Genomic DNA, 13452 nt, shown 5'->3' with positions numbered 1-13452 from the left:
AGTGAGAGAAACACACAGAAAAATGCAGAATGAGGAAGAGCTCTCCAGCATGACTAGGAACACACCTGTAATACCAAATATAAAAGGAAAATAATGTAATTTTTCAAACTACTGTTTCTTTCTTTGCAGCACACAGTGAATTATCACTGACATGGAACATAAATGGAATTCAGTCAAGTTCCAACTTTAGGCACTGGATCTGAGGACGCTTCTTAAATGTAAGTCATTTGGATATTAATATATACACTATTAAAGTTTTTCTGCATACAAAAATTAAATGTTACGATTTGAGGGTGAATGACCTGGATTTTTTGTGTGTTACTAAATAGCTGAATGTGCATTTTAAATAGGAAGCTTAGTGCAAGCTGTACCACAGGATCATGACTGATTCTTCTCTACGGGGTCTCCTGTAGTTAATATTATCAATTATATAAAAGAGGAAGGTATTTATTATGTGAGGTCTGCAGCTAACTCTCTATACTAGGAGGTCTGATCCTTCTGGTCTATTTTATCCATCATTAAATTGTGGAAGGAAATAGGTGAGGCAAAGGATCCTTGATTTTTTCCAAAGAAGAGTCTTCTTTTATGTGGATTAGCTTAATACTTTTTTAAGAGCAAAGTACAGTTTTAAATCTAAGGCTGGAAGAAATTGTTTAAATAACTATTTTTTACATAAACTGAGTGTATTGGGAAAGTAATCATATAGAGTAAAATATCTGCAAAGTATTTTTCATATAAGGTGAGAAATACTTCTCAACACCCAAAATTATGGGACATATTTCACTTGTACCAATTTAAGGGAGAGGCACCTGCTGAGGCAATGCTGATGCAAAATTCACTGAAGATCTGCCCAAGTGGCGAGGGGCGTGGTTCAGCCGAGTGTGCAAACACATGCTAAAATTCATTCCCACTCACAGCATATGCTTACATGTGCTATTGCTTCACCCTCACACGCAGTTTATGTCAGCTATAGCATAGTCCCAAAGCTGTAATACCCATAATTTCAGAAGGAATTCAGAGCTGTAGGGTGTGGGAGTAAATGTGTTCTCATCAGCTTCTGGGCCCTGTGCATGGGGTGAAGTGCTGCTTGTGTCCTCACTCAGCCAAAGGAACATTCTCAGAGCCTTTCCCAGCACCAAGAAGGGCTTTCTGTAGCTGGATAACGTGTTTTCATCTTGAGTTCTTTTGGAATCTCTTTTTGTATTTAGTAAAATCCAGCTAATCTATTAATGTGTTGAGATAATGCAGTGATTGGCACCTTAGAAATATTTTAGACAGACAGATGAAAGGATTTCAAATGCATCCTTTGTGAATTTTTAATAAAAGATTCTGCATTGTCCAGTGATGAAAACAAATCATCTGTGGAAAGACAAAACTGTTTTCCATTAGTATCATTCACTGAGGATGTTTGTATATGTTTGGTGTCTGCTATCATCTTAAACTTCATCATTTAACCATTTCTAGTGACAAGATATGTCACTTGACAAGCACTTGTGCTTTGTATCCGCCTCTTTTTTTTCCCTGAGTTTCAAGATCTGTGCTGTATTTTTCACACAATGATGCAATTGATGAGCAGGTGAAGTTTTCTGACAGTAAATTGTTTCTTTACAAAAAATACAAAAGTTCTAGGTTTATTTCAAATTCCAGTGAAACCAGAAAAACTCGTAAAAATTTTTTTCCTTCAGGTTCTTTCAACCAGGGTTAGACCAAAGAAATCTCTGTTTCACAGATCTCTTGGGGATCCAGTGCCAACCGTCACTCTGTCTGGACTTGGCCTTGCTTTGATTTTCTTTTTGCTGCACTGATAGGCCTCCTCTTTCAAAAATTACAAATTACTGAACTATTCACAGAATCATGTCACAGAATAGTTTAGGTTGGATGGGATCTTCAATATCATCTTGTTATCCTAATACTATGGTGAGGAGGAATTTTTTTAAGTGTTCAGCGTATGGTGACAAATAGTGTATTTTATAAATTAAATTCAAGCTAATGCTAAATTATAGACTCACATACGACATAGACTTTACTACGAAAATAGTTCATCATGTTTAATGTTATTACAGTGAACACCAAAGGATTTAATAATGATTTGCTCTTCTTATAGAGTGGTACCAATGTAGTAAAAAGAAGGTTAGCCTAATTAAATTCCACAAACCACTTTAGGGCTCTGCCGTATTGTGGAGACTGTTTTTTATGTTAATTAATTCTGAATGAAAGATTTCTGAAGTGTTTTAATGTTGTTCAAAGAGGCACCTGGAAGTATTTCAATTTTATTTTTTTTTTTAATACCCTAGTGTTTTATTGAGAGATAGAGATGAAGTTGAGTGAGGATATTGCTGTGTTCTGACAAGAGACAACTCGGGGAGCAAACCTCAGGCCTAGAAATCCAGTTCACTTTCTTGCAGTACACAGAGTTGCTAGACAATGCATTATGGATTTACTTCCCCTTTGGAATTGTTTCCAGTCCCAATTCCTAGTGTTCCACAAAAATAAATGCTAAACCATATTTGGCTTATATTCTAGCTTCCACAAATCTGATTTCCTGGTTATCTGGTGCTGTAGTTCTGGGGTGAAAGGGTACATTTTTATAAGTTATTTGCTTTCTGGTTCTTTTTAATTGTCATAAAGCAGAGAGGTAGAAGTCATCTATTGGTACTATTTTGGTGACCTGCCTAGTTCCTTTTCAGCTTCCCTTAACTGCTGTTGAGTAATACAAATATTTCAGACTGGGATTTGCACCAAAAAAATAGCTGTGAAAAAACAAATGTGAAAATTTGCATTGCCTCTCCTTCTACTGAAATTCTTGGGAATGTTTTTGCTTTTAGCCTTCCAAGAGACCTGTTTGGAAATCCTATTCAAGCTGGATTTTTTTAAACCCCAATTCTCTTAAGTACATGCTTCATGTGTTAGGCATGTGTTTAAATTCTCTTGATTTAGTGTCATATACTTAAGGGCATTGCTAAATAAAGAAGGGCATGAGCATGTACTTAAATGCTTTGCTGATCAAAGGAGCAAACGTTTTGATTTGATCTACATTTAATGCAAGTTACATCGCCTATCCAGTAGTCAAGAATTTACTGAAACTTTCTACTAAAGACAGATAGTGATTAAGCTGTGTTCTTCTGGCTATGGAAATGGGAAGGGCTGCATAATACAGCACATTTCTTAATATATTTTCATGACATTGGTTGTAAATTACATTTTCAAGTGCTATAGTCTCACTGCAAATGAAAGAGGGGATCAAGACAATAAAAGAGAAAAGAGGGGTTGGTAGTTAAAGACATATATTCAGTCAAAACCCAGAATGATTCAATATGTTTTATGTTCTTAATATTTTTATATAAAGTACAGTATGTAACACATCTCTTCCTCCTTACACTAAAAATTTATATTCAGGATACTCTAATGAAGTACATCTTGAGTCTCCTTTTCATGGCTAATGAGGAGACAACAAGAATTTGACTAATACTAGTACAATTACTGGAGCAGTGAAGCGTGCATCTCTGATTAGATGTGATAATTTGCAAGGCTGGGCTCTTCACATTAAGTTTGCAAACAGTTTAAAAATCACTTCCTCTATTTATCCAGCTAATCTCTGTTTAATGACTCCAGACCTGACAAAAGAAAGAGAAAATGTCTCTTAAAACCCTATACTTCATTTATGAAGCTTGTATGTAGAGGAGAGGCATAATTTATAGCAGATTTTTTCCAGAACACTTTTAGATGAAGCCATGCAGCTGATTTTTTACTATGCAGTGGTATTTTTGCTATTCCTGTAGTACTCAGTCTCCTTTACATAGAGCTTTGTTGTCTTTGTCCAGGCTTAGAGATGTATTTCTACTGATTTTTGGCACTTTTGATTTGTTTCTGATTTGCCTTTTGAAGTAAATACTTGATAATCCATAGAGTATGAAGATTTTTGTTGGATTTGCTTATTTTCTTTCAGAAAAGTTTGGTAGAGTGACTGGTGATGATGCTGCTAGGGAATTCTTCATCAGTCATCAGCACCTTGGACAGGCAGGTTTTAAATGGAATCAGGCACGTACCATTCCAAATTTTTGAAATATTCATCTTTGAGGCCTCTGTTCACCATTTGGACTTGAAGCAAAACTGACTGAAACAACAGGAACTATGGTTAGAATTCTTGATGAATTTAGTTAAGCAAGCAGAAACAGCTCTTGCTGTCAGTAGGTGGCACTTGTCCTGAGGCAGGAATGAGATTATATTTAAAAAGGATAGCCAGCGGTTTCAGTCAGGCATAAAAATGGATGCCTTCATGCAAAACTCTGTCCCAGAACACATCACTTACAGAAATAAAATATTCTAGGTGTTACTGCAGAAAAAGAACTTCCATTAGAGGATTAAAATAAGTTTGCCAAGTCACTTGATACGCTCATACCTGCACCAAGTGCCACTGTATTGTCACCACATTCCATAGTGGCATCATTTGATTGTGATTTATTTTGAGATCCTCTAAAACTGAGTAAAACAGACTTAAAACCAATGTACTGTCATAGGAAGGTAGAAAGGATTCAAGACTGTGATTCCTACAGATGTTTTCTGGAGTTTTGTCTAAAATGTGTAAAAGCAGAAGTATGGAAAGAGGATCAACTGCTCAGCCTGTTGTTTTGTGCACGTTTGTTTACTCATACAGCTTCCAGAGAGCATGATCAGCTTTGCATAAAGTGTCTTGTTGAAGATGGGCTCTGGGATTTCCCTGTCTATTTTAGTAGGTGACACCTACTGCCCTTTTGTTTCCGCTGAAAAGCAGCAGTTGTTGCAAGGATTGTGTGAAATAGATGGAAAATGTGTATCAATTTCCTTCTGGACCTATGGAAGTTATTTGTGTCAGAGAGGAGGGAATCCTTAGAGAAGTTTTGGCAGACTGCATGGAAAGGCATCTTTAAATACTGAAGGCATCTGAATCTTTCTCCTCTTCCAGACACAAAAGAGATAAAACCAGAATATTGTGGGGTTTAGTTCTTGGGGATGGCAGCTTCTAAAACTGATCTGAATTCTCAGTGGCAGAGCATTCTCCCTGAGGACTAGGATAGGGTGGAGGCAGTGCAAAATGACATCACCTCTTGCTGTTACTAATGTGATGGAAAATGGCCAGTGTGACTTCAGAAATGGGAAAAGCAGGTAAAGGATTTTCTTCATTTTTGCTCTGCAGTCTCCCGTGGTGGTCCTTACAGGGCCAACTGCCTGATTTCACTCTTTCCCATTACAGAGTAATGCATTTAAGGACCTGGAAGTAGTATTTGAATGTGCTATCTCTTCATAGAAATCATATTTTTTTAAAAAAAATATGATTCATTCTGCCTAGAACTGGAATTAAGAAAGCCCTTTTTCAATGAGGAAACATTGAGTAGAAATTAAAATATGATCAGGGCTGTGCTAAGTGTTCCTTGTTCCCTGTGCTCTTGTTCTTGAGTCTGTGCCAGTGCTCCATATAATTGATATTACATCGTAATAATAAGTTTCTTGCTTTTAATCACAACAGCAGCACTGGGAAACAAAGGACTGCCTTTGCTTTTGCTCAGTACCCTGGCAAGCAGCTTACCCCCCATGAGTGAAGGTGAGGGACTGTAGTGTTTCCATGCAGTTGGATTGTACTTGAGATTAGTGGAAAGTTTCCTCAGCATCACCCAGTGAGTAGTTCCAAGCAGACATCCAGTATTGTCTCTAATCTCCAAAGCTGCCTGTTAAGCTTTGAGGAGAATTACCAAATTACTTTTTCTTCTTCCCTGTGCCTTAAGGCAGGATGCGCAATATCTGAAGGGTGGAGGTACTCAGTGTCCAGCTCCCTGTTGTCTTTGGGGTGTTCTGTGCTGGGATAGAGCATTTAGGAGCCACTGAGGCCACCATAAATTTTTAGGACGTGTTTGCTTACAAACAGGGTAATGTTAATGCAGTTAAGTGATAAAAAGAGAGAAGCAACAAAATCAGTCATTACCATTAAATTTAGAGATTTTTGGTTCCAGGTTACCGTTGGTTCTAGCTTATGGGATTGGCTAATTACTGCTTTTTCTAGAGCTCATATCTTGGAAAGTTCCTAGGGCTACATAATTCCCACTCCTTTTGAAGCAGATAATTAGTGGAGACACCCTGAGTTAATTCTGCCTTTTTTCCATTCTGAATAGGGTAATACCTTCTTTTTTATTTTCTATTTACACATTCTCTGACTGTTAGAGGCAGGACAGAAAAATTTTTTTTCTAGTGGTTAGTTCTTTTTATATTTGTATTCTCTAGTGTAAATAGTAAAATACATTTTGCCTGGTAGCCAAGTAGGGTCTAATTTGGTTCCCTGTTAAATAAATGGAAGTCGTTCGGTAGACTTTGTAGTTTCATAGTAGATTTATCACTTGTATTCATTTTAAAAGAAACAAAATCACTTGTAAGTTGGACAAAAAAACAAACTCAAGTATAATGGAAATGCTATGTGGCCAGGAATTGGTGCTAAGAGGGGCTTTTACTTGAAGAGAATGGCAGCAGTTAGAAGCATGCTCTCTGTTTATCTCCAAACCAACTCATTCTCTGAAATAGATCCTAGTAGTTGCCACATATTAAAAAAAAAAACAAAAAACAAAAAGAACCACATTACTATTCTTCTGAATATGCCCATAGTAAAGCCTTAAGTTAACTTTGTTGACAGTTCCTTAAATTAAAATGTGAATATAGCAAATTTTTCCTTCCATGGTTTTTCTCTGTCATTATCAATGTAGTGGAGCACTGTTTCAAGCATGCAAGGAGTGTCTGTGCATTTTATCTGTACCCAATATTCCTGATTCTCTGTAGCAGTGTCTTTGCTTAGTCTCTCTATTTTGTTGCTCTCAATAATGAGAAAAATCTGGAACCTAATGAGGCAGCCTAAGTTCCCTTTTACAAACTACATCCAGAATCACCAGTGCTGGGTTTGCTGGCAGCCTGCCGGATACCACGTCCCGCTGCATAGACCTCTCCCCTTTCCCACTGAGATTACTCATATGGAAGAGTTTGTGCATCCGTGAGTATGTCCACGAGCATAAGCAGGTCTGTGCTCAAGGCCTTCGAATGGCAGTGTGGAAATTCAAACTCTGAGATTCAGCTACATGTCCCTGAACATGCAGAGAAATCAACATCATAAATTGCAACAGCATTAGGTTTGCCTGTGTGTAAAACAGCAATAATATTTTCTCCTTTCTTTGCGTGGATCACAGGCTCCTTCAGGAGTAGATGGAGGTCTGGTAATCACAGAAGTACTAGGGTTTTCCCAGGATATTTGTTCTTCCACCATGAGGAATGTTGAATAAGATTCACTAATCAGCAGGGAAACCACTATGGATTCCTTGTTTACCCAGTCCCCCCAGGTTGTTTCCCCCTCTCTGCATGTCTGGTTTATTTGAATCTTGTTTCCTAAGGAAATAAGATTTATGAAAACATCTTTATGTATCTTCCATTTTCAATCAGACATATTTGTGAATAAAGTTCTTAATCACATTAAATTCCTAGTAAATAATTAAATACTCTCCTGGAAAGCAAATATCTTTTTAATATGTCCACTGGAAAGGGTGAAAAATAAGAATCACTAAAATTCTTACTAAAGCAAAAAAACTGACACAGAATAGTATATAATTGATGCTTAGCTGCTTGAAAAAAAGCAGCTTTTGGAGTGTTTTCTGTTCCAGACATTAGAGAATCCCCTCCTCAACTAACGCTTCTTTCCTGTGTGAATTACCAGTTTTCAAACACAAAGCAACAGAAAAAGATTTATTTTTTCCATCTAATACCTACTAGATATTTAGTTAGGGTGACCTCACACATTCAGTTAAAAGTTAATCAACAAGAAGTCACTCGTCCAGTGGAAACCAGATGTAGATAGCGCCACTGCTCATAGAACGATTTCTCTGCAGATCCTTGTAATTTCTTCCCCAGATGTGAGCTGTCCCCTCTAATCATTGTGCTGTTTCAAACAACTTGTTCACGCACTCCCCAGACTTCAAAGCAACTCTTGTACAAAGCAAATCATCCTCAAGCTTGGAATAAATAGGGATTGAGCTATTTGTTAAATTGCTATTTAGAAAAGGGCCTGAAACTGTAACATTGCTTTCCAGTTAGTTGTTGCTAGTCTAAGGCTGGTGTGGTGCTGTTTGTCAGAAGATTCTCATGTTACAGACAGAAACTGGTGCACAGGAAGTTCCATCTGAGGATGAGGAAGAACTTCCTTACTTTGTGGGTGACCAAGCCCTGGAACAGGTTGTCCATAGATGTTGTGGAATCTCCCTCATTGGAGATACACCAGAATTGTCTGGACACAATCCATCCATCGAGGATGGGCCTGCTTGAGCAGGGACATTGGTCTCTTGCCAACTTATCCATTTTGGGATATCTTTCAGCACTCCTTGGTTTTACTACCTTCAGGGGAAACTTGTGCTATTTCACCACAAATGGGACTCTGCCTCCAGGATGTTTTGCAGTTGATTTTATTGTGCTTCTGTTGGTTGCCTCAGACACTTTTATCTGTGTAGGTACTTACCTCAATGCAGTTTTCAGTTTTCTCAGCTCACTGCCTAAGTCTGAAACTCCAAGAGCTGTGGAAATTCCATTCCACCTGGAAATTCCTTGTGCGCTGAAGTTCATTTTCACAGAAATTTCTGGTATAGTCTTTAAAATAGACAATTGTTGCAAGACCACAATGCTTCTATAATTAATTATCAGGCTTTTTCCTCTTTACAAGCTTTTACATGTGGGTGTAGTGTAGGCAAAAAGAATGTGAATTCCATTGTGCTATTGATGCCTTGAGAGGCTACCTGGAACAGAGGCTAGACAGTGTTAAAGGAATAAAGCAGGGATTTATTAAAAGGCCTTCAAAGGATACACCTTGGGCAGCACAAGAGCCTGGCTGAGGCTACACCCAAGATGGATGAGGGGTCCCAAGTTTTTGCACTTTTGTAATTTTGGCCCACTTAAATACTGGGGTTAATTGTCCAATTACAGCTTCAGATTGTGAAGTCCCATCCTCCAGATTGCTCTCTTCAATTCCCTGTTGTTTATAACTTCCGAGCCTGAAGCTGCAATGGTGCCCTTGATTCTCGGGCTGGAAAAGGAGTGTTTTGTCTAACTAAACTGTGAGGAGAACTTGCTAACGCTTTATATGAAGTTCAGAGTTACACACTAATGCAGCACAGAATCTGGAAAATATGAAAGCTAAAACTTAAGGCAACACCATCAGCAAGCTTTTCGCTGAGGTGGTTCACTACCCCAAAAGTAGATTTTGTGCTAAAGGGTTACTTTTGAGCCACAAAGTTCCACATCACAGCTGTTGGCATTTGGATGTGCATCTTTGTTGAAAATGTGCAAAATTTTTTGGTATTGTCAGAACAGGAAGTCTAGCTACCACAAAACCACAGGTTTCATGTGGGAGCACCTATATGCAACAGCACATCAAGGATTCCTAGAAGGAATCTGCTGCCCTCCTGATTTGTGAGGGTACTTGTTTTTAGTGTGTATTTTCCATTAACCCTGAAATAAGTGTTCCTTGCCTTAGAAATCTTAAGGTAGAGGTTTGGTATTTTGGCCATGAAAGCTAAAACAATTACCTCATTCATAAGGGAGGAATTTTAATTGAGATCACCAAGGCTGAAAAACAAGTGACTTATTCACAAGTAGAATTATACGTTTTTCCTAGCCTTTTCCTCTAAAGATTTGATCATAGAAGGCCTTGTTTTAGACCAACTGCAGCAGAAGAAAACATTACTCTTAGATTTTATATTCTGTGAGTCAGTGGAAGTTGGTAACACACAGCTATATTTATCTTGTCCTGTCATTTCAGATGTACCTTACCCCACTCTATGGAATCATTTCTTATAGATGCTGGCAGCAGTCCTTGCCATCTCATACCTGATTTTTTTTTTTTTTTAAGCTATACTTGTTTATTTTAGTCAGGTTGCCTTATACCCTGTTCAGAAATGAAATGTTTTCTCTGTGTATGGAATTTGACAGAAATGAAGAAAAATCTCATCCATTTTCCTCAGTTGTCCTTACCTCATATGAAGGAAAACATTCACAGCTGTCTCTAGTGTCCTGCAATGCAATAATTTTTCTCAGAGGTAGACTAATACCCGAAATCCTGCTGACAAGGCCACTTACCTTCTGCACTTGGTACTGTAATGTCTGGACACTGGGAGTACAAGTATGATCACTTTAAGTTTCTATTAAGCCCATTACCCCTTTAAACAAAGTTTGCTATTTAGGCTAACAGAAAAGGTACAAGGATTTTTACTGACACTGAAATGAATAATTTGCAAAACACCCCAGGGAGCCATGCACTAAGATCTTACTGAGAATCAACAACATTTGTGCTCAGTAGAAAATTTTATTCTTGGAAAATTACTGCAGACATGTATTAGGAATTACAGTCAAAGAAATCTTCAACATGAAATGAGTTGATTTCTTTCTTCTTGGTCATTGGGCTCATCTTTCTTTCATATGAATGTGGTGGACAGTGCAGTGCTGTTGAGGCACATGTCCAGTGTAAAGCTGCCTTGAGCTGGTTTGAATGCCAATTGCTGCTCTAATAACCATTTTTAAGAAGGAAGCATGAAATTAATATGCTACAATCTGCACAAAAGGAAGATAAAGCAAATGTAAACTTAGATCAGATAATTAACATGCCTTTGTGCATAGTGCTTGTAACAAATCCCAAGGAACTATTCCATGTTATTTTAAAGCAAGGAGATTAAACATGTTAATGTGATGAGGTTCCTCTTTCACTCTTTGAAATGACCTAGATGAAACGGGGATTTTTTCTTTAAGGTCAAGAAAATGCAAGAGATAGAGAAGATAAAACATTTCAACCTCAAACCAATCATTCTAACTTTACAAACTGAAAAAAAATATGGATCTTTTCTGTGATTATTTGAACAGAAAGTTTTAGACACTTGTATTAGAGACAGTAAACAGTAAAATGAATTGTAATAGTGCTGGAGCAGAATAAGATCTTCATTAAAAGAAAAGAGCATAATGTATTTTCTGGAGGATACCCAGGGTTGTGTTCCTTTTTTTTTTTTTTTTTTTTTAATTCTTCTTTCTTGGTTTTTGTTTTGTTTTGAGAAAAGACTGACTAAATTTTACCACTGAGTCAGGTAATTGACCTGAATATTTGAATGTCAATCACTGCATGAATAGCAGCAAATACCTGGAATACGCAAGAGAAAAAGTTCTTTCCTGAGTAACCTGCAACAGAGAAAACAGTGATCCCAGTGCAGTTCCACAATCCAAGGCTAATGCTGTAGTAGCATCTGCAGTATGTCACTGCAATCTCACACAGCAAAAGCAGGTGTGTATTAAGGAAGAAGGCCTTTACAAGCCAAATTCTGTGGGATGAAGTCAGTAGTGGCTACACCCTATGAAGGCTGGAATTAGACTTTAAGTACTCATTCAATTTTGCTAAATTGTAGTACCTAACAGTTATCCTGATGGTAAAAATTTTTATTCTTTCCTGTGTATCTAGGGTTTTATCCCATTACATGCTGACCTTGCTTATATAATTGACAAAAGGATATTCCATTAAAAGTAAAAGCTTTTTTATTTCATTTTGTCCATATGGTTCAATTTTTAATGTCCATCCTCTTAGTGACCAAACATTTACCAGGTTCACTAACTTTCTGTAGATGACTGTATATTACGGCTCAGTTGCTCTGAGGTCAATCCACTGTTTTCCTATTTATTTACTTAAAGAAATAAACAGACTTTCTTGGCCAGACTGGCCATTTTCTAAGATAGTACACAGAATAAGCCACAACTTTCAGGCACTGGGACTAATGGCGTGTTTTGCATATAGGTATGCATTTTGGATATATGTCTACATTCTCAAACCAAACCACATCAGACTTTTCTCTGACTATTTTTTCTTATTTAGATAAAAACTGATGAGTGCATGATAGCCTATACTGCTAAGCTGAATTTAAATCTATTTTTGTTTAACTGCTGTCTGCACTGGAAATCTGTCAAACTACTACGTTGCACCAATAGCTGATGGTTTAGCTAGTTTGATAGTTAAAGAGAGGCAGACCTGGAACTACTGTTTCTGTCTAGAGCTTGGTTTTAAACAAGGGAAAACTAAAATATCTAGTCAAAATTATAAATTGAAGTGTAGAACTGTGAGGATTTAGGTATGGCAGAAGAGCTACCAATTAAATTGATTTTTGCAGTGGAAAGACAATGGATTAGATTCTCTAGGTGCTTTACACAAAAAAAAAAAAAAGGGATAGATTGAATCTTCTGAGCTATTCAGTGCTGTTCACTACTTCTCAGCTGTATGCTGTTAGGAGGCAGGCAAATCCTTCCAGCAGTGCTGTTAAAGCAGTTTTTAAACTACTTGTAGGTGGGGTGTGCCATCAGTCTCAGCACTGGGGTATTTCATGTTTCCACTCTGTGTTCTCCACTCTGTCACAGAGACTAAGAAGTAACTGTAACTATATTATGAGTTCTGGTTAATGCAGTCCTGGAAAAAAGAGCCTTTATGAACAAAAATAAATTGAGAAGAATAATTTTACTTTTTTGTTTTTTGGGTTTTTTTTTTTTTACTTTTGTAGTATTTTAAATTTTAAAAGAACGAAACCAATTTGTTTTAAAAATAAACTAAGAACAAACTCAGGTTTTTTGTGACAAGGAGAGCTTCTAGCCACACAGTACCTATCAGGATCATTGCAAGTTGTTTGCAGTGTACTATGGAAAATAGTTGTGCAATACTGGGGTGTCCTGGTCACTTTGGTAAAGCAGAAGCTGCTTTGAAGGCTTCATCCATGAAGCCATGTTTTCATCTTTGTTTAATTAGAGAATATCTCTGTGTTGTCTGTGAAAAACCATGATGGTGTTGCAATAGCTTCATTAAAGCCTTTATAGCCTATAGAAGTTTTGTACTTGGATTTATTAAAGGAATGGAATATCTCAGTGAGACAGAAGTTAAGGTTTCACCCTTTGGAAAATTCATAATGGCTTTTTGGTGTGAACTAAATAAGGAAAAAGCATCAGAGATGAGATTTTGAGAAACAACAGGTTTCTGCACTTTGAAATTATTAGTTACAATACATACCACATTTTGCACAGGACCTATTTTTTTTTGGAAAAAAATAATTCAACATTTCACGTGACTTTTTTTTCCTCTAAGTATTTTGTTTTTACTGAAAACTTTCCTTCTGATTCCATTTCCCCATCTGTTCCTGGCAAAGCATTTCATATATGTATAAACTTTCCAATGCTTTGCTTTTATGGCTTTGCTACTAACACACAAGAGTACTGTCACAAACTTGTATGTGTAAAATGGAGATAGCATCTCATGGCATATTTATTAACTGGCTTTCAGAGACCTGTTAGATAGGACATATTTTGGGAGAAAGAGGCATTTATATTCATAAATTAGGTTGCTGGTCTGTAGTTATATTTGTGTGGAAGGTACAACCTGCTTATCTG

General features: G+C 37.2%; 1 long non-coding RNA gene across 1 annotated transcript in view; it reads left to right on the top strand.

Annotated features, from left to right (window-relative positions):
- The window catches only part of LOC119702852, a 286047-nt gene that overhangs the window by 168153 nt on the left and 104442 nt on the right, over positions 1–13452 (top strand). The window contains exon 2 of the long non-coding RNA XR_005257466.1: positions 130–218. This is a non-coding gene — a long non-coding RNA (uncharacterized LOC119702852). The remainder of the gene's footprint in view (positions 1–129; positions 219–13452) is intronic.

The sequence above is a fragment of the Motacilla alba genome, chromosome 6 (genome assembly GCF_015832195.1).
Source record: "Motacilla alba alba isolate MOTALB_02 chromosome 6, Motacilla_alba_V1.0_pri, whole genome shotgun sequence".
In the NCBI taxonomy this organism is placed as follows: domain Eukaryota; kingdom Metazoa; phylum Chordata; class Aves; order Passeriformes; family Motacillidae; genus Motacilla; species Motacilla alba.
Note: the sequence above shows the minus strand (reverse complement) of the source record. Positions and strands in the feature narration are given on the sequence as shown.